Genomic DNA, 24059 nt, shown 5'->3' with positions numbered 1-24059 from the left:
ATTAAATCTAGAATATTTGATTAAGTTTTGAAACTTCTCATTTATTATTTTTCTATATTAAAGTTTAATACTCATGGCCGTGTCTTGCTTAGAATTCACTTGTGTCATGTTTTTGAATCAAGTCTTAACATGTTGTATAACATATATTAAATTGAGATCATTTGGATGAATTTCAAAACCTAGAGATTTTAATTAAAAGGATTAATTAAAATCCATTCAATGGCTCCTTTGTCTTGATTAAGTTTCTAACTTAGCATTCATGCCTTCCTTGACAAGTTCCCTCACATGTATCAAATTGAGAATAACCAGATAAGTTTTGAAACTTATATTTAATTATTTCCTTTGTATGGAACTTGATTCACATGGTCGTGTCTTGTATGAAATGAACATGTAACTTGATATTGAACTTGTCCTTGACATGATCCTTGACTTGTCTTGTAATCTTGACAATTTAATCTCTTAAGTAGATTAAATTTCCTTATATGCTTCCATCGTGTTAATCATGCTTTGATATTGAACTCGCGTTAACTTATGAATCGGACTTGTATTTCATGGGTTTTTATCTTTTTATCAAGCATCGTGACTTCTTGTATCTTGACTTCATTAATGTACTTAATGAATTTGCACAATTGTCTTGGAATGATTGAATTACTCATGTGTTGCTTAGTAAGTAATTGAATCATATATCTTATGCTTGTGATATGTTTAGTTCAATGGACTTCAATCTATATTTTGGTTGTGATCTATATAGATGCACACTATGATTTCTTGACATTTCACATGCCATGATAGTTGATGAACTTAGGGCATGACTTGTGTGTTCCAAAATCTTAGTTATGCATGAAACATGCTTAATGCATTTATTGTATTTTGATACTATCTTGGTTTACACAACTTGTTGATTTTGGGACTTGGGATATCAATCAAGAATTAACATGGCTAGGACTTGGTTCTAGTACGGGGGAATGTCCTCTTACACTATAGTGTGCACTAGGGGAAAGGTACCCATGGGTTAGTAGCCTAAAGTGATTTCAAGAGTACGATTTTAATCCGGGCGATATCCGAGTTTTTCACATGGTTAATTTCACTCTTTAAATTTTAAGTTGCTATTCCTTGAAGATTTAAACTTGTTGTGTATGTGAAATGCTCCAATCTTATTTAATTGCATAGATATTATACCTTGTTCTTGATTTCGTGTGTTACACCTATCGTGTTAATTAGAACGCTCCAATCATGTTAATTACATCAATAATGTAATTCTAGTTAACTCATGTCCATGTATACTTCTTGTCTTGTTAAATTGGAATGCTCCAATCATGTTAAATTGCATAGATATTATGCATTATTCTTGATTTCATGTATTACTCTTGTCTTGCTAATTGGAATGTTCCAATATTGTTTACTTGCATAGATATTATGCCATGATCTTGATTTCACGCATTTCTCTCGTCTTGTCAATTGAAATATCCCAATCATGTTAATTGCATCAATAATGTAATCCCTGTTAGCCCGTATTCAAGTATCCTTTCTTGTCGTGTTGTATAGAGTGTTCTAAACCTTGCTTAATTGTATTGATAATGCAATTCATGTTGACTTATATTCAAGCATCCTTCTTGCCGTGTTCCTTGGATTATCCCAATCTTAATTTGTTTCATACATGTATATGTATCATGATTCTTGTTGTTTGTACTCTAGGGTAGCTTAAGATGATCCCTAAGTCTCACTTTGACATAGACGCTAGGTGACATGATCCCTTTTGAACTGTATCATGTATGTCAAAAAATCTGAAAGAAATCGAGTCGATGCATGCTCATTCTCTACGAGTAAACTTGTTTACTCACCCCGAAGTTACTGGGGGATTTGTTCAGGTACGAAGACTTGGTTCGTAATGCTTGTCATTCATTGGGATGGCTTGTAGCTTCGAGTTTCCATTTCATGCAAGCGTTAGCATGAAATATCATTTGGTAGCCTTATGTATCAAACTTGTATTCTTTGATTCCATTTGTGTAGAATGTACATAAGTACACTCTTTTCATTGTATTCAACATGGATAACATGAGGCCAAGGGCTAAGCATGTTTATATTTGCAATTGTACTTATTTGGTGCCACATTTTGTTTAAAAATGTAGTTTTTATCAACTTTGGAGGTTTGGCATGTCAAATCTTGTAAATGGATTGTAATGAGGCTGAAGGCCATTGTAACATGTTTAAAATACCATATTACACTTGCGTGTATGTTCTCATCATCACATACTTGCATGTATTTCAATTTGATCATGCCATGGGGGATTCAAATAAGACTTAGAGTCTTTTCTTCAATTTAGGTGCATAACAGGTTCATATGCACATTCTCGAGCCATTTCGGTCAACCGAAATGCCAGTTCGGTCGACTGATTCTCTTTTGATTTCAATCATTCAGCAAACACTCCAATTCCAGTAGCCATTTTCACTATCGAGGCCTATTTCAGTCGACTGGTTCTTTACATCGGTCGACCGAAACTCATTTTTTTTATCTCGAGCCTTAAACCAGTCGACTGGTTTGTCACTTCGGTCGACCGAACTGGGAGCTCTCTTTTCTCTTTTCTCTTGGCTCATTTCGGCAGATCGATGCTTCATTTTGGTCGACCGAAATGGAACTGTCTTGTGGGTCTTGTTTGGTTTGTTGCCTAGACAGGTTAACTTCGTTTCGTTCGTTCTCACTTGACCTTGTTGATCTTGTTCAAGCTATTTAATGGCGTATGTGATCTAGTTTGAACTAGATATTGTCCTCTTGGGTGTCATTGGTGCCTTAAGGTATCATTTGACCTTCTCATCCTAGTTTCTACTTCCGGTTATTTTCTTAAGTTCCGTGACTTCATGGAACGTCAATCTGGTGTCCTAGGGATGGTTCGTATCTCTAGAGAGCTAGATTTATCCTCTACTCCCATGTTTTTTATTTTCCTTGAGTTCCGTAACCTCATGAAAGATCATCTCAGGGTCTTAGAGGTGTGTTATGCCTTGGGAAACCATTGTCTTGTTTCTTGCTTCCGCATCTGGATCCGTTAACGGGTCAATCTTCGGTTCATCACTGACCCACCGGGTTGAATCAAAACCATCTACCTCTCCAACTCTCTCTAAAATCTCAAAGGGTCCAATAAACTGTGGAGATAGCTTCCCACTGAGACGAAATCACAACCCTTTGTGTGGTGAAACTTTGAGAAACACATGATCCCCCGCTTTAAATGACAAAGGTCGTTGTCTCTGATCGGCATAGCTCTTTTGGCGACTCTGAGCTGTAACCAATCGTTGGCGTATTGTTCTAATTTTCTCTGTAGTCTCTTGGACTAAATCAGGACCTAAGGTAGTTGCATCCCCTACCTCAGCCCAACAAATAGGTGACCTATATGGCCTACCATACAATGCCTCAAATGGTGCCATCCCAATACTAAACTGATAACTGTTGTTATAGGCAAACTCTACCAATGGAAGATGATTCTCCCAACTACCACGAAAATCCAAGATACAAGCACGTAACATGTCCTCTAAAATCTGAATAGTCCGCTCTGACTGCCCACCAGTCTGAGGATGATAAGCCGCTAAATTTCAATTGAGTTTCAAAAGCTTAATGAAGACCTCGCCAATATCGGATGTAAATCAAGTATCCTGATCTGATACAATAGACACTGGAGTTCCATATAGTTTCACTATTTCTTTGATATACAAATTTCCTAGGGTCTTCCCACTATCCGTGGTCCGAATAGGAAGGAAATGTGCCGACTTGGTCAGTCTATCAACCATAACCCAAATAACATCAAGTCCTTGTTGCGATCTCGGTAGCCCTGTCACAAAGTCAATAGTAACATGTTCCCATTTCCACTCTGCCACTAATAATGGCTGCAATAACCCCGCAGGCCTCTGATGCTCTGCCTTAACTTGCTGACAAGTAAGGCATCTAGCCACAAACTGAGTTACATCATTCTTCATCCCCTTCCACCAATACTGGCGACGCAAGTTATGATACATCTTTGTGCCATCTGGATGTATTGTAAGTCGAGAGTAAGGAAATTCCCTAAGGATATCATCTCTACAGGGCAAAGGCATAAACAACTTGCCTCTAAAGCATAAACAACTTGGTATCCAAGGGGGGTGGATTGTGATGAACCTGTGGGCGGGTGCGAGACACTGACAGGCTACCACACTGTCGAGCTACAGCTGTATAATCCCACATCGCTTGGAAAAGAGAAAGGTGAAGTGCTTATATGTACGTGTGTCACTCTAATTGGTATGAGGCCTTTTGGGGTAAAGCCGGAGAAAAAAAACCGTGCAGGCTCAGGCCCAAAGCGGACAATATCATACCATATGGTGGAGTGGGTCGTTATAAATGGTATCAAAGCCTGACCCAATCAGAAGTGTGCCGACGGGGACGTCGGGCCTCCAAGGTGGGTGAATTATGATGACCCTGTGGGCGGGTGTGCCGTGTGAGGGTGCGAGACACTAACATGCTATCACACTGGCGAGTTACGGGTGCACAATCCCACATCGCCTGGGAAAGGGAAAGGTGAAGTGCTTATATGTAGGTGTATCACTCCAATTGGTATGAGGCCTTTTGGGATAAACTCCAAGAGCAAAAACCGTGCGGACTCAAACCCAAAGCGAACAATATTATACCATGTGATGGAGTGGGTCGTTACAACCACCCCATTTAACGAGTCGGTCACGAATTTGGAAGTAAATTGATAAGTTTTGTTAGTGCCAGAAAATTTTAAATTCTAATACAAATTTTATGTATGATTTTAAAATGGACAATACTTGGGTCCTTGTGAAGATTTACAACATACTTACCGCTGATGTGGATCAATAATAAATGGACACGTTCTATTTTAATTACCAAATCATACATAGTAATCACATGTAATTTATTATTAGTCTACATCAGTGATGAGTATGTTATAAATCTTCACTCTTTTTAAAATTAAAGAGAAATTTTGTAATTTTAACCCTCGATGTTACTACTACTTAAAAATCCCATCCTTTTCGATGACGACTGCTTTATGTTTTGTTAGGTTTTATGACTTCGTCACCTAGCACGTTTATAACGTTATATCTTCTTAGTTTAGATACTCTATTGTACTCCTATGTGAGGACACGAGAATTTGATGCTTACACCTCAATATGAGCTAAGTTAGATGACCCACTCATATTTTTTCCTTATATTTACAATTTAGTCCATTTTCATATCCATATAAGGTCACATCAAGTCCATTTACCGAAATGAAAAAAAAAAATAAAAAGTCAAATCACGTCCACCCAAATGCTCAAGAGAAGGGACAAAAAAATATATTTTTTAAAAACTTCCACTACTGCAATGTTATTCAATTCGTGTATGTGCATGTATATAATTATCTATGCGCCAAAAATATATATATATATATATAGAAGTCAAAAGTCATAGTAGCTAACCCGCTAATTAGTTACTAGTATAATAGTATTATGTCCAAGTGTTACTATGGAGCTGCCGGGGAGGCTTTTTTATTTTATTTTCTAGCTGGGGTTAATTTTTCCCTCTAAGACAATAATTTGTCTGAAGTATGTCTTTGCTTCAAATTAAATTATTATAGCCAGTCCATGTTTATTTGACTATTACATTTTGAATAATGTGAAAACATTACATTGATTATATTTTTAGAAAGTAAATAATATTCTTCTGATGTTTTAAAGGATGTGGAATAAAAAATATATGATTAGAGGTGTGGACATCATCATATAATGTTGATATGAGGTAGTGTGGTTTGTACTTTACTCACAAGCCGACTAGACCCTTAGGGAAGTAAGTTAAGGTATAGCCTAAGACTTGAGCCAATAAAAAGACCCCAAATTTTTAATTTTTTTTATTATAATTATTTAAATTTATACCCTTAAATAATTTTTTTTCTCTCTTTCTTTCTCTCCTCATTGTTCATGTTTTTTACACCATTAGTAAATTTTCTTTTTGGTAATAATTAAATATATATTTAACACTTATTTAGAGAAGTGATGAAACTTTTCATATTCTTTAACTAATTTTTATGTTATTTTTTTTCATTTTCTCCCCTTCACCACTCAATGCGCATTACAATTTATAATTTCAATTCATCTTAAGATTCTGAACACACTAGAGTAATTTGTAGGAGCATTGCATTGGATTTTTCTAAATTAGATTATATTATTTTTTTAATTAATTTTTTTTTAGTTTTATTAATTTTTGTAATTATAAAATTTTATATTTTATTTGTAAGTGTGACTATTTTGTACTTATATTATTGAATAGTAAACTGCTATTTTTTAAAATCCTTTATCTCTCACGTTTTTTTTTTTTTTTATCCTATCTACGTTGCAGAGATTTTTTTTTTTTTTTTTTTTTTTTTTTTTTGTCAGCAGCCAATAGGGTGTATTAATATTTGATCTACAAAAGTTTTTATTCATTTTTTATTCTTACACCTTAACTAATAGCATGTATTAATAGTAGACCGTACAATTAAAATTGTATCGAACACATAATTCGCATTATTGGTATTGAAAAACGATAAAATTTTACATTTACTTTCAGTTTTTCTCTAATTATATACTTTTTTTTATTGAACTCTTATTTTTTGTTTATTTATTATTATTATTTTTTTATGCTACTCTTAGTTTTTTTTCTCTATTTATCTACTTTTTATTTTTTATTTTAATTGAACTCCTAATTTTTGCTTCTTTATTATTATTTTTATTCTTATCTCTCATTAGATATTTGTTATTATATAAAATGTATTTTTTTGTTTATAACAACTTTTATTTATATGAAGGATATATATATTTTTTAAATGGAGATAAATAAATAAATAAATTCAATCTAAAAAAGGTGTTCTTGATAAAAAAAAAATTTACAACAAATAATCAAAATATAACAAATAATTTAGGTAAAAATTTAACAAATGAACAATCAAGTCATCTAATTAGTAAGTTTGCATTTTAAAAAACAAGAAGAATAATTTTTAAATAAAAATTATAAACTAATATATGATATTAATAATTTAAATATTAATAGGCCACTGTTACCTAAAATTTCAAATTATATTGAGCGGCATGTCAACTCACATAAATTCGAAGAATGTATTATTTGTCCTATATTAATATGTAAAATTGTGGAAAATGATTCTGCATTCCATTAGATATGTTTTAGAATGGAAAACTTTTCCAAAAAAACAAAAGAAATAGACAACGCATGTTCATGCCAACCTTAAGTGTATTGGGCCATCACGGGCTAAGTTATTAGGCTCATCCACGTGTCAAGTTTTGGGCCATTTGAAATGTGCCAAACTTTGGGCTTTATATTCACAGGCAAGCTGTCATTAAGCCCATTGGGCTAGTTGTTTCTGGCCCGTTAAGCTTGTTTACAAGCCCAACATTGTAATTATTCATTATTTATACAAATTGGTTGAATTTTCGGGGAAAAAAATGATAATTGTAAAATTCTTTCATAAAAAAACCAAAATAATAAAAAATAGAGGATTTCTTAGGGTATTTAAGAATGTATGAATGGTTGTGAGAATGGGTCCAGAATTCACTCTCATGAAAGTCAAATACGTACCGATTGTGTTTGTGTATGTCAGAAGATCCAGAAAATAATTGCAGACCATCATTCCATCCCACTGTGTGTTGTAGAGGATTGTGTATTATAGTAGATATTGTATTGCAGTGTTTTATGTAGGGCTGTAACTTGGGCAGGCTAACCCAGCTCAACCCAACCCCAACCCAGAAATTTTAAAATTGGGACTTCAAATTTACAAATCGGGTTCATTTTCGGGTTGGGTTTTGTTAAAACCCAGACATATTCGGGTTGGGCTTGAGCTCAACCTGAACCCAACCCAAAACCCAAATTTATTTATTTATTTTTTCTCCTTTCTCTCTTCTTTCTCTTTCTCTTTCTCTCTCTGCCGGCGTCCCTCGCCTCAGCCGCTGATCCACCGCCACCACCGTCCCTCCGCCTCTGCCACCGTCCCTCCGCCGCCGTCACTTCCAAAAATTAAAACAAAACCCATAGGAGGGGGGGGCAAGCTTGAGAGTTGAGAGACAGTGGCTGAAGCTTATGAACGGCGAACCTGAACTGGAACAGCGGGCGATGGAAACTGAAATATATGGGTTTTGATTTTTTGAACAATCTGAAATGATATGCCGATATGGGTTTTGATATAGGTAATAGGTTTTGAACTTTTGATTCTTCCAGACAGATAGATAAACTAAAATATATAGGTTTTGAACTTCTAATTATTGTTGATTTTGTAGTTTGAAGTTGCACAGAGACAGAGAGAGAGAGAGGGGGGGGGGGCAATTTCAGAGTTGAGAGCGAGAAGAGAGATGGAGGCGATTGGGGAGGCTGAAATGATTTGCCTTAAAAATATATGTATTTTTAATAATAATATAATAAGATATATATAATATACACATATATATAATATATAATATATATAAATTTTTGAAAAAAAAAATTATATAAAAAAAAAAAACTCAACCCGACCCAACCTGCCCGAAAATATTTGGTCCGGGTTATGACCACAACCCATGTTGGGTACAATTCGAGCTGGCCTAACGCAACCCGATTCGGGTTGAGGTTGGGTTGGGGCTGGGTTAGGTTGGGTTATCCCAACTTGCAGCCCTAGTTTTATGTATAGACTATAACAGAGGGTTATATGGAGTGTGTGGTAAAGCGAGAAGTGTTAGATATCTTGAGGAAAAGTTTTAAAACCACTTCCATGAATTTTTTATTTTTTAAGAGATTTCCTTTATTTTATTTGATTTGATATTTGTAACAGATTGGCATATTCTGGCGATTATTGAAATATATTATATATATGTGTGTGTGTGTGTGTGTGTGTGTGTGTGTGTTATATTCTGTTTCTTTTTGTTTCCTTTTTTCCCTTATATATATATATATATATATATATATAATATAATATATTATATTATACATATATATTATATTCTATTATACATATATATTAAATTCTATTAAGTTTTGTCAACGTTATTTCCTATATATTGTGTATCAATACAATGTAAACATATCAAGTACTATAAGCAATATGAGAAATGTAAACTCAATGGCTCTTGATCCATGGATGTAGGCCTTAGTGCCAAACTATGTATATACTATATTATTTATCTTTTTCTATTCCTATTTTACATCTTATATTTCTGTATCATAAAATTAACATGGTATCAGAGCAACGATCCTAGATTATTTACACCAGAGTTTGCGTTGTCTCCTCTGTGGCTCCATTTGGAGCTCTGCCATTTTTTTTAACCACGCACTTCTAAGTGACGTCCCGCACCATCACGCGCCCACGCGACGCACGCTCCTACGGGTAGATCTCACTTGAACATTTGTTGTTAATATACTAACAGGGAATCGTTTGAAGAGAAAGACTCGGTGGGCAACTCGGGCGATGCTCCGGCAGGCACATGTGGGTCTCACGTGAATTTTTCTATGGTCCAGGATGAAAGAAAATTGAAATCAGCGCGGGTCCGTTCTTTCAGCAACTAGACTCCTAAAGTCATAAGAAATGTTGTAATGATTCCTTCCGTAGTGTATTTCTATTGTGGTTAGTAGTTGTAACACCCCCAACATTTTCCACGCATAAGTTGATCAGGCTTATACACGAAAAACGAGGGATATCAAAAACAATTGGCAATATACAAGCATGGAATACAAAATGATGATAATAAAAGAATTTAGACAGGAAATGAACCCTAACTAATACAACATCCATCCATCCTTTATTTAATACCGTACTTCATTACAACTTGGAAATCCTATGTCAAGGATCCCTAAATATAACCCTGAGAGTTCAACGTCAAAAGTAAATAAAAACTGAAACTGAAGTATTACATAAAACTTCTACCCTGCACTGGATCGTAAGAGTAGATGAGTTCGGATGATGGTCCCACACTGCTAACCTCAGCCTTGAAACGGATACTGACCGTATCCTGAAATAACAACAATGGTGGGTCAACCCCACGAGCAAGTCCTCTCTACTATGACCCAAATCGGAGAATCAAATAAATTAATCATTATGAATCGGATGAGTACTATATCTGTATACATCCTACGGGAACTATCCGATGTATAACATGACCTCAACCAGAATAGACGGTGATCACTTAGACTCACACTAGGTGGTCAAGTGTCGCCTTTCCCTACCCGGGAAATCAGCTATTATACATGGTGCACGGTACTGACAACACAGACTATAACGAACTACACAGTGATAACACTTCGCAAAGTACTGATGAATATACTGAGCATATCAATTAGGCAACACATGCCAACAATATTAATAAATATACCGAGAATGTCAATTAGGCAACACATGCCAATAATATTAAACCACATACCCCGACAGCCACACATCTGTCTATCGCAACGAATGCATAAGGTATAAATGAGTCTAAACTTATTAGCCAGCTCACATGGTTCTATATGGCAACACATCCATACAATATAAATGCGACATAATAAACAGTCCATTTATTCCCTGAAATGCACACAGCATAATAATCATGGTTTATATATCAAATAACAGTATAAACATCCTATAAGATATCATGGATAATTTATCTGACTAAAACCATGGCCTTATTTAATTTAACAGTAATGTTTGATACCATTTAATACGATAATAACACTATTTATATTTAACAATGTCGTTAAATAAATCACATTAGTATCCGTACTGTGAACGAGCCAATAAATGCTTTAGAAAAGATTAATCGGTCATAAGAATAAGTAACGGGTGTTAAAATAATAATTTCGTGGCCCGTTAAACCCGTAAATACCAACACAGTACCTAAAAATCCAAGTTTAAGGTTCTGGAATTTACAAAACAGGCCCTAGGGGTATTCTGGTAATTTCCAGTAGCTGTAGGGACCCCACATGCGCCCTCACGCGCCTCCCAGAGCCTCCCCACGCGCAGCCCAACCTTCCTCACTCTCCCACGCGCCTCCACGCGCGTCTGGCATCAGCCACGCGCCCGCACGCGCTCCCACGCGCGTCTGGAGCGTTCCACGCGCGCGCACGCGCTGCCACGCGCGCACTAAGGGTACCTTGCTGACGCGGCGTGTGCTGGTTGGTCGGTTGCATCATCCTACTATGGGTGCGCTACACTGAATCAGCTCACCCTCTCATCACTCAATCCTGTGCTTATGGATCCGGGTGTACCGCGGTAACATGGACCGCGATGCACCGGATCAATCAGACTCTACTAATGGCCAGGATGCGCGCGCGCACTAACCTACCATGCGCCGCATCACACCGGATCACTCCGGTCACCTTCTTCACTGCCGGTGGCCGGAATCCTTGCCGGAGGCTCGCCGGAAATTGCAGAAAAGCCCCGGAAAATTCCTAAAAATTCTAAAAAAATCCCAAAGGCCATAATAATTATTTTTAGCTATATTTTGATTACATAGGCCATAAAATAATTGTTGACCACCTTTAATAATTAAAATTCCTTTCTTTAATAAATAAGAAAAATTTAATTTAATAATTTCCTAGCATGATCTCTAAGCTCTATAATTATTTAAATAATCTAAACAATTAATTTATGGATTCAAAGGGGAAAAGTAGATAATAACTTGCCTTTTTGGATTTAAAATAAATCCGCCGGTTGCGCGTAGTCGGGTAAAATCGCCTACACCGGTCCAAGCTTCTTTCTCTTTCTCTTTTCCTTTCACTCTTATAAAATAGCTCACTAGAATGTTTAAGCTTTCTAACTTAAGTAAGTTGCCTTTAGAGTAAGTTGGCTACTAATATATATATATACAAACTTATATAATATATATAATACAAATATCTAATTTATATTAACTTCTCACCCATTTCTCATATCCCTACCTATAACATTTAAGCCAAGCAAGCCAAGTCAAGCAAGATGTCCTAAGGTAAATCCTATCCTAAGATTTAATTTTTTCATCATTACATTGATTTAATACTAATATTATTATTACTAATGTTATTATTAATAAAACTTTTATTATTATTATTATATTATTATTATTATTATTATTATTATTATTATTATTAAACTAATATAATTATTATTATTGTTATTATAAAATAATACATTATAACATCATAATACTTTATAACACAAATATAATACTTTAATTAACTAATAATGATTAATATAAGCATAACCAACAAATTAAATTATTAATAATAATACATGCATAATTAAATGAATAAATTTACTATTTTACCATACACAATTAATTTACATGTACCATTAAATGAACTTAATATAATAATGTAGTATGCACAAATAAATAAAATTAATTAACCTAACACAAAATTAATTTAAATACATTCTTTAAAATTACGGGGTATTACATTCTCCCCCCCCTAATAAAGGAATTTCGTCCCCGAAATTCACTACATACCTGTATTAAAAAGTTCTGGATACTTGGCACGGATAATATCTTCCCGTTCCCAAGTAGACTCTGTAGCACTATGATGACTCCACTGTACACGTACTAATGGAATAGTCTTCGTGCGCAGTATCTGATTCCTACGATCGAGAATACAGTAAGGTTGTTCCAAATAGGTTGCATCGGGTTGCAACTCAATCTCACCCACATCAATGTGTTGGTATCGATCTTCATCCCGTAGAAATTTTCGTAGCATAGATACATGAAAAGCATTATGAACCCTATGAAGATTATCTGGTAGAGCCAGACGATAAGCTACTGCCCCAATCCGATCTGTAATCATAAAAGGACCCACAAACCGAGGCGATAACTTACCCTTTGACCCAAACCGCATTACTCCCTTCATAGGAGAAACCTTAAGCAAAACCTGATCACCAACCTTAAACTCCAAAGCACGAGTTCGACGGTCAGCATAACTTTTCTGTCTGCTTTGAGCTGTACGCATCCGATCCCTAATGATAGCGATCTTTTCTGACGTGTCCTTAATAAATTCAGGACCCAGAAAGCTGTTCTCACCAACTCCAAGCCAACAGACAGGAGACCTACACGGTCTACCGTACAAAGCCTCAAATGGTGCCAAACCAATAGTTTTCTGATAACTATTGTTATAAGCAAACTCTGAAAGCGGCAAATATTCCTCCCAATTGCCCTTAAAATCAAGAACACATGCCCGCAACATGTCTTCTAAAATCTGATTAACTCGCTCAGTCTGTCCATCTGTTTGAGGATGATAAGCAGTGCTAAGATAAAGTTCTGTACCCAAAGCCTGCTGAAAGCTCCTCCAAAATCCTGATACAAACTTCGGATCTCTATCTGATACGATGGACAATGGTACACCATGAAGTTTCACCATTTCTGCAATATAAAGCTTAGCATACTGTTCTGACGTAAAGTTTGAACGAACAGGCAGAAAGTGAGTGGACTTGGTCAATCTATCAACAATGACCCAAATAGAGTTGTGATTATGCTGTGAAGTAGGTAATCCCTCTATAAAGTCCATGGAAATACTCTCCCATTTCCACTCTGGTATGGGAAGTGGCTGTAACGATCCTGGCGGTCTCTGATGATCAATCTTAATCATCTGACAGGTGCTACATTTAGAGACAAGCTATATCTCTTTTCATGCCGGCCCACCAAAACTGGCGTTTCATGTCCTGATACATCTTGTCTCCCCCTGGATGTACAGAGAACTGAGAAGTGTGTGTCTCTCTCATCACAACATTTCTCAAATTATCAGCTGAAGGCACAATTAAACGTCCCTTGTACCTCAATCCTCCATCAGTCCCTATAGAATAAAAAGGAACATCTCCGGAGGCTAACTCCGAAACCCGATCAATACACTGTTGATCTGAGAGTTGCGCTTGAATGACCTGATGAATGATAGAAGGAGTTACTACCACACATGCCATAAAAGCGTCTGCTAACTCATCCACAGTCTTCAAAGCATCCCACTCCGTTGTAAACAAAGCTGAAAGGCTGACATAGGGTCGGCGGCTGAGTGCGTCTGCTACAACATTCGCTTTCCCTGGATGATACTGTATAGAGAAGTGATAGTCTTTCACGAACTCCAACCATCTGCGCTGTCTCATATTCAGTTCCCTCTGTGTGAACAAATACTGTAGACTTTTATGATCGCTAAACAATCGAAAAGTCTCCCCCAAAAGATAATGTCTCCAAATACGCAAGGCAAAAACCACTGCTGCGAGCTCTAAATCGTGAGTCGGGTAATTAATCTCATGAGGCTTAAGCTTCCTAGACCCATAAGAAACTGGTCGCTCGTCTTGCATCAACACACAACCCAAACCCTTCAGAGAAGCGTCGGTAAATACTAAATACTCGATTCCACTCTGAGGTGTGGCTAAGACAGGTGCAGAAGTTAACTTACTCTTCAATTCAGCAAAAGCAGCCTGACAAGAATCATCCCATACAAATGGTACATTCTTCTTAGTCAGTTGAGTAAGTGGACCCGCAATTTTGGAAAATCCCTGGATGAACCGGCGATAATACCCCGCCAATCCCAGAAAACTGCGAATCTCTGTCGGTGAGGTAGGCTGTCCCCACTCCATAACGGTCGCAACCTTGGCTGGATCTACTGCTAACCCTTCTTCTGACACTACATGACCCAGAAATTTGACCTCTTTCTGCCAAAATTCACACTTCTCAAACTTCGCAAACAACTGATGTTCTCGAAGTGTCTGCAATACTGTGCGTAAATGTCTGGCATGGTCCTTCTCCGACTTAGAGTAAACCAGAATATCATCAATGAAAACAATGACAAACTGATCTAAGTATTCTCTGAATACTCTATTCATCAAGTCCATAAAGACAGCTGGAGCGTTCGTTAAACCGAAAGGCATAACACGAAACTCATAAGATCCGTACCTTGTGAGGAATGCTGTCTTTGGAACATCTTGTTCTCTGACTCGTAGCTGATGATAACCAGACCTCAAATCGATCTTTGAGAAGTAAGTAGCTCCCTTCAACTGATCAAACAGGTCATCAATTCTGGGTAACGGGTACTTGTTGCGAACAGTGACCTTGTTCAGTTCTCTGTAATCAATACAAAGACGAAGAGATCCATCCTTCTTCTTGACAAACAGTACTGGTGCTCCCCATGGTGAAGTACTCCTGCGAATAAATCCCTGGCTGAGCAGCTGCTGAATTTGATCCTTCAACTCTCGCATCTCTATTGGTGCCATTCTGTACGGCGCCTTAGCAATAGGCGTAGTGCCTGGAGCTAAATCAATAACGAAGTCTATCTCTCGACTCGGTGGCAAGCCTGGAATTTCCTGGAATACATCCTGGAATTCCTGTACTACCGGGATGCTGTCAAGAGATACCGCAGTCGCTTCCTGTGAGTCCTCCTCAAGAACGAATAAATAAGTGCTAGGCCCTCTATCAGGTTGTGGTACAACAAGAAGATACATCTCCTGTCCTGGTATGGAAAATACAATAGACTTTTCGTAACAGTTAACCTGAGCATGGTACTGAGATAACCAGTCCATCCCAAGTATAACATCATACGAATGCATATCTAACACTAACAAATTTGCAAGAAATCGAAGTCGGCCCATATCTATAAGGATATCACCGCTATACTCTCGTAAAATTGCGCCAACTCCCAATGGTGTATAAATATTAAGAGGTTGGTCACATAACTGAGTCGTCATACCAGATAAGATAACAAAAGATCTAGACACAAAAGAATGTGATGCACCAGTGTCAAACAGTATACGAGCAGTTCTACCATGTATAGAAAACATACCCTCAATAGCCTGAGGAGCCTGCGCATTATGTGGCATGAAGTTATAAACTCTGCCATGATGCAATTGCTGTGGAGGTTGCCCCGGAGGAAATGGTGGTGCTTGAAGTGCCGGAACATTTTGAACTTGCCCACGTGGCATCGGTGGGGCCGGTAGAGGAAACGGCTGATTAGGTCTCGGTTGCCCATACTGTCCCTACTTAGCTTTGGGACACATCTTGGCCGGATGCCCAATCTCTCTACAGTGATAACAACGTCCCGTAAAAGGACCTGCCTGCCTTCTCTGTTGATTTCCCGACCACTGTTCCTGTCCGGTCTGAGGTATCCCACCTTGTCTACCCTGATTAGGGACTCCATCCCTCTGCACATCTGGGTTTCCTTTGTTTTTCTTCCAAGGTTGATGTCCTTGAAATCTGCCCCGATCATTGGACTTGGCACCACTGCTGCTTCCTTTCTCCACTGTCTGGTAGTCTCGGTTAGTCCGCTTATCTCCCTTGGACTTCCGGTAATCACTCCTCATCTGGCAGTGCTGTAAGGCGGCATTAACCACCTGGATATAAGTAGTATATGTAGGACTACCTAAGATCACCACTTTAATCGGCCATATCAACCCCTTCACAAAGCGGTCTCGCTTCTTTTCTTCCGTATTGACCTCCTCTGGTGCAAATAATGACAAATTAATGAACTTCTGTTCATACTCAGCCACAGTCATATCTTCCTGTTGCAGATCCAGAAATTCAGTCTTCATCGCTGATCTTACTGACATAGGAAAATACTTGTCGTCAAAGCGAGTCTGAAATTCAGCATACGTCAATCTGGTCCTCTCATCGACAGTAGTAATAGACTCCCACCACTGCAATGCATTGCCTATCAGTATAAACGTAGCTAGCATCTGTTTCTGCACTTCGGTACAGATTACCATCCGAAGATGACGCTCGCTCTCCTGTTTCCACTGATATGCTAACAGGACATCTGTGGACCCTGCAAATGTTGGTGGATATCCCCGGATGAACGAGTGACGAACTTTGTCCCATGACATTGGCTGTGCCACTGGTTCAGGAACAGGTACTATCGGAGGAGGTTGCTGGTTTCGTAGAGCAGATGCTACTCCTGCTGCCACAGCTCGTGCAATGATATCAGCAACTTGAGGAGAAAATTCCTGATTCTCATTTTGAGTTGGGGAAATACTGCGATGACGGTTCACATTCCTTGTTCCACGCCGAGACATCTTTCTTTTAAATTCAGAAAAATCTAACGTCAGTACATTATAATGGACCGACTAAAAGAATACAAAGAACCCTAATACATAGGCTCTAATTATCAGAATACACAACGCGGAACTATAGTAATCACAGATCCCTAAGACACTCGAACCTGGAATGCTCTGATACCAACTGTAACACCCCCAACATTTTCCACGCATAAGTTGATCAGGCTTATACACGAAAAACGAGGGATATCAAAAACAATTGGCAATATACAAGCATGGAATACAAAATGATGATAATAAAAGAATTTAGACAGGAAATGAACCCTAACTAATACAACATCCATCCATCCTTTATTTAATACCGTACTTCATTACAACTTAGAAATCCTATGTCAAGGATCCCTAAATATAACCCTGAGAGTTCAACGTCAAAAGTAAATAAAAACTGAAACTAAAGTATTACATAAAACTTCTACCCTGCACTGGATCGTAAGAGTAGATGAGTTCGGATGATGGTCCCACACTGCTAACCTCAGCCTTGAAACGGATACTGACCGTATCCTGAAATAGCAACAATGGTGGGTCAACCCCACGAGCAAGTCCTCTCTACTATGACCCAAATCGGAGAATCAAATAAATTAATCATTATGAATCGGATGAGTACTATATCTGTATACATCCTACGGGAACTATCCGATATATAACATGACCTCAACCAGAATAGACGGTGATCACTTAGACTCACACTAGGTGGTCAAGTGTCGCCTTTCCCTACCCGGGAAATCAGCTATTATACATGGTGCACGGTACTGACAACACAGACTATAACGAACTACACAGTGATAACACTTCGCAAAGTACTGATGAATATACTGAGCATATCAATTAGGCAACACATGCCAACAATATTAATAAATATACCGAGAATGTCAATTAGGCAACACATGCCAATAATATTAAACCACATACCCCGACAGCCACACATCTGTCTATCGCAACAAATGCATAAGGTATAAATGAGTCTAAACTTATTAGCCAGCTCACATGGTTCTATATGGCAACACATCCATACAATATAAATGCGACATAATAAACAGTCCATTTATTCCCTGAAATGCACACAGTATAATAATCATGGTTTATATATCAATTAACAGTATAAACATCCTATAAGATATCATGGATAATTTATCTGACTAAAACCATGGCCTTATTTAATTTAACAGTAATGTTTGATACCATTTAATACGATAATAACACTATTTATATTTAACAATGTCGTTAAATAAATCACATTAGTATCCGTACTGTGAACGAGCCAATAAATGCTTTAGAAAAGATTAATCGGTCATAAGAATAAGTAACGGGTGTTAAAATAATAATTTCGTGGCCCGTTAAACCCGTAAATACCAACACAGTACCTAAAAATCCAAGTTTAAGGTTCTGGAATTTACAAAACAGGCCCTAGGGGTATTCTGGTAATTTCCAGTAGCCGTAGGGACCCCACACGCGCCCTCACGCGCCTCCCAGAGCCTCCCCACGCGCAGCCCAACCTTCCCCACTCTCCCACGCGCCTCCACGCGCGTCTGGCATCAGCCACGCGCCCGCACGCGCTCCCACGCGCGTCTGGAGCGTTCCACGCGCGCGCACGCTCTGCCACGCGCGCACTAAGGGTACCTTGCTGACGCGGCGTGTGCTGGTTGGTCGGTTGCATCATCCTACTATGGGTGCGCTACACTGAATCAGCTCACCCTCTCATCACTCAATCCTGTGCTTATGGATCCGGGTGTACCGCGGTAACATGGACCGCGATGCACCGGATCAATCAGACTCTACTAATGGCCAGGATGCGCGCGCGCACTAACCTACCATGCGCCGCATCACACCGGATCACTCCGGTCACCTTCTTCACTGCCGGTGGCCGGAATCCTTGCCGGAGGCTCGCCGGAAATTGCAGAAAAGCCCCGGAAAATTCCTAAAAATTCTAAAAAAATCCCAAAGGCCATAATAATTATTTTTAGCTATATTTTGATTACATAGGCCATAAAATAATTGTTGACCACCTTTAATAATTAAAATTCCTTTCTTTAATAAATAAGAAAAATTTAATTTAATAATTTCCTAGCATGATCTCTAAGCTCTATAATTATTTAAATAATCTAAACAATTAATTTATGGATTCAAAGGGGAAAAGTAGATAATAACTTGCCTTTTTGGATTTAAAATAAATCCGCCGGTTGCGCGTAGTCGGGTAAAATCGCCTACACCGGTCCAAGCTTCTTTCTCTTTCTCTTTTCCTTTCATTCTTATAAAATAGCTCACTAGAATGTTTAAGCTTTCTAACTTAAGTAAGTTGCCTTTAGAGTAAGTTGGCTACTAATATATATATACAAACTTATATAATATATATAATACAAATATCTAATTTATATTAACTTCTCACCCATTTCTCATATCCCTACCTATAACATTTAAGCCAAGCAAGCCAAGTCAAGCAAGATGTCCTAAGGTAAATCCTATCCTAAGATTTAATTTTTTCATCATTACATTGATTTAATACTAATATTATTATTACTAATGTTATTATTAATAAAACTTTTATTATTATTATTATTAAACTAATATAATTATTATTATTGTTATTACAAAATAATACATTATAACATCATAATACTTTATAACACAAATATAATACTTTAATTAACTAATAATGATTAATATAAGCATAACCAACAAATTAAATTATTAATAATAATACATGCATAATTAAATGAATAAATTTACTATTTTACCATACACAATTAATTTACATGTACCATTAAATGAACTTAATATAATAATGTAGTATGCACAAATAAATAAAATTAATTAACCTAACACAAAATTAATTTAAATACATTCTTTAAAATTACGGGGTATTACAGTAGTGGTGTAATAGATTGGGACAAAATTAGTATAAATTGGCCTATTCTAATTGTGTATCTGACTTAAAAAAGGATCGTGTATCAACCACGTCACGTGGGCTTGATGTATTTTCAGAGTAACAAAATTCTTCGTAACATATAAAATCCGTCGGTGCATTGGCGAGCTAGTATTTAAGTTAGTTTGGGTTGTTGTTATAATAATTAAAAAAAAAATAGCTTTTATCAATAGAATGCAATTTTTCAAAATAAAAATGTTTCTAAGCATTAGAGAAGCAATCCCAAACGGACTCTTCGAGTAAGGTGAAAATGAAATACTTATGTGTTAATACATCTCTAAATTATATGAGTTCTTTTGGGCTCAAGAACAATATGACGACCCCAGTTTTTACAAGTCAGAGCGTCAATGATAACCCGAAAGTTGACCCAGTCACGAATCCAAAATTCCAAAGCAAGAGATAAAGTCAATGTTTCTAGGGATGTACATCATCCTTAAGACGCCCAAGTGACCTCCCATGAAGTTACGGAACTCAAGGAGAACAAAAGGAGAAACAAGTATTCAAAACGGACAAATCCTTAAACCAAGGGTAAAATGGTCAAATTACAATTGAAAAAGGAAAACTGACTCCAAACAAGTCAAATGAGGTCCATACAACCTAATCTAATCATTTGGCAACAATACAAGAGGTTCTAAGAACTTTGGTCAAAGATCCCCAAAAGACCCCGATTCTTAGTTCAAGTAAAATCTGACACTGTCTCACAAAAACTTGAATAACCTTTCTTGTGGTTTGAATATGAGAATGACATTAGTATCATTGGAAATCTAACTCAAAATCCTTGAATTTAGGCTCAAGAATCACCCTATTTGGATTAGGAATGAAGGAGATATGACCCTTTGAAGTCAGAGAAATAAAGCTGAAACAGAACTGAAAGGCAGTGTGTGTCTGGGTCATTTAGGTTGGCTGAAATGAACCCAGAATCACCAAAAAAATAGAGTTTTGAGGAGAAGTCACTTCGGTCGGCCAAAATAAAGAATCGGTCGACCGATTGCAACCCAAACAGTGATCTAGCTACTGGTATTTGAGTTTTTACTATTCAAATGAATTTAAGAAACCATCGGCGACCGAAATGGTATTTTGGTCGGCCGAAACACCTCGAATCCTGCTGAAAACTCTGCTAAACATGAAAATTTTGCAATGGGACCTATATGATTCATTTTACCCCCTGTACAAGTCAAAAACTGATTTTTAAAGATATATGAACGTATAAGTATATCAACAAGCATAAATATCATATTGAATCATGTTACAATGACTCGAAGCCTCATTACATATCAATTATCCAAAAACATAATTCATAAGTCCTTAGAAACAAAAAATGCTACAACACACATGCTAAACACTTTGCATGATAACCAAAAGAGTGTGTCCACAACACATCATCCAAAATAAGCTAAGTGTATCAACCATCCATGAAAAGTACTTCTTTACCTGAAAAATAACTCAAATAACTAGGGTGAGTAATCAAGTTACTCGTAGGATGTGGTGCATGCACATACCCTATAGTTTCAAGTATAATGTAAACCAAACATAGATCATTACAAGGGTACATTCCACCTAACGTCTATGTTTTTAAGGTACTCTAAGGGATCATCTCAAGCTATGCAAATATTTGAAATGATAAACGCATGGCATCCAAGTGCGCATACACAAGTACACTAACCATATAGAAACTTAAGCACAAATCCACAATTTCAGGAAATCCATGATTTACAATTTGGAATTTAATGCGAAATCAAATAATGAAAAGGCTAGGATATGTGGCCACGAGACTGTACAAGTTATTCCGAGTAATTATGACCCACAAGGTACCACCTAATGCGCACTATGACTTAGAAGAATTCTTATCCTCCGTACTAAAGCGAAACCCTAGCCATCAAGCATCTCATATCCTTACAAGCTTCTAAAAATCAACAAGTCCTTGACATTTGTATACTCACAATGCATGAAGCTATCTATCAAGCACAAGTAAAGTGAGACCACACAAACCATGCCCCTATGGTTACATGTCTAAAGTGTCAAGTTAATGATACTACACATTTCACTATATCAATTTAATATCAATGTAGACCGTAATTACTAGTTATGCAATATAGTAATTTACTTACAAGTAAATACAAGTGCCACATGCAAGATTTTCATACTAAACTTTCAATGAAACCACTATTACTTAACAACATAAGTACAACCCCAAGATATTCATAATCAATGAAATCACAAGTATTAGGCAAGTCATTAAATAATATTCTACTTATTTAATTTAATAGTCATATACATACTTAAATTCACAGATCATAAGTCAAGCATATCAAATCTCTATTTATATGCAATTACAAGAATTTGAAAGGTATGTAATCAATATATATCAAGCTCCAATATATATAAAACCCAAAGAGGATAAACATACAACTGTGATACCCCTGGATTTTCGAATGCGGGTTGGCCAGGCTCACGCCCGAATACCCGAGGATATAAAAAACAAATGACATTAATCGAACAGAGAATACGAACATGATAAATAGGAATAAGTAAAATGACTGAAAGAAAACTAAAATGATAATCCAATAATGAAATCCTCAGAATAAATTTTACAAATAAGAACTATTCTGGTACACCCAAACCTCCAATACAAATACAACTCAGGAATCCATCTAGTGGACCACTATTCAAAACCCAACTGAAGATAAACTGAACTAAAAAGGAAAACCAAACTAAATATAAATAGTAGTCCTATGTAGTCGGAAGAATAAGTGACCGTCTCTGCTCAGTACGAACAAGCTCTAAAACTGGAATCGTCTGATACCTGAAAAATAATAGTGGGTCAGGCCCACGAACAAGTTCTATTCTAACTACTGTCTAAGCAGAGACCCGATACGCAGATACATCCTAGATAACTCAGCAATAGCTATATATATATATATATCCACACTAAAGGACTCTCATTGGACTACAAAGGGGGTCTCAACCTGAATAGAAGACAACATGCAAAACGCACTAGAGGTAGGCATAAGTACCTAGACCTAACAGGGTACACCTCAACCATCATAGCCAGCTATGCATCCCTGTGCATATACGCTCTCTAACCATCGATTTTGAGACTCAAGCTCAAATCGTGGTACCATAGTCATATATTTAAAGTCCATCCAAAACCATAGTATGTCATTCATTTGTTCATTGATTTAGACATAAGTAACAACAAATCTAGTTAGTTACTCAACTTATTCAGTTGATCAAACTTAAACATAAATAACAAATAATCCAGTTAGTCACTCAACTTACTCAGTTAATCTGACTTAAATACAAATGGCAAGTAATCCAGTTAGTCATTCAATTTTGTTCAGCTGGTTTGACCTAAATATAAGTAGGATTTAATTTTATAATCCATTCCTTTATTCCAGAGTAGGTAGGAGTTAGCGTTTTGATCAAATCCATCCCTAGTATGCCATCGTCCCATACCGGTGCATACAATCCATAACATCCATGTAATTGACAGAATAGAATATAATGGCTCATCAATTAAAATCCAGAATAACATTCATGTAATTGACAGAACATAATTTAATAGTTCATCAATTAAAATCCAGAACAACCTCCTTGTAATTGACAGAACAAAATTTAATGGTTCATCAATTACAATTCAGAATAAACATAATCAAAATCTGATATGTATATAATCATATAATGCATCCAAAACAAGATTTAAAAATCATGTTACAGTCCGTTAAATTGCTAAAATAAAATTAAGCAATTAAATCCCTTCTATCTGTTAACAGCATGCCAACTTATTTAAACTTTCATACTGTTAAAATCAATAGCATACAGATTAAGATTATGCATCACGGGATCCTAACATGTCATGAAAAATAATTTAGAATCCCATTTACCAACCTAAACAGTCTTGAAGTTTTAAAAAAAAAAATTAAAACTGTGTTTTAAAAAAAATTCCCGTAAGTTACTATGCAAGAGAGCTTGCTCTCAAAATGAGAGAGCAAGCTCCCACACAAGGGGGCCGGCTCCCCCACCTTGGGAGCCAGCTCTGTGACCTTGAGAGCTGGCTCCCTAATTCCATGGAGTCGGCTCTCTCTCTCTCACAGAGAACCGCGGGCTAAAAATAAAAGGGAGCCGGC

This window comes from Cornus florida, unplaced genomic scaffold (assembly GCF_030987335.1).
Source record: "Cornus florida cultivar Cherokee Brave unplaced genomic scaffold, ASM3098733v1 CherokeeBrave_3.0.0_Hap2_Chr02, whole genome shotgun sequence".
Taxonomy (NCBI): Eukaryota; Viridiplantae; Streptophyta; class Magnoliopsida; order Cornales; family Cornaceae; genus Cornus; species Cornus florida.
Note: the sequence above shows the minus strand (reverse complement) of the source record.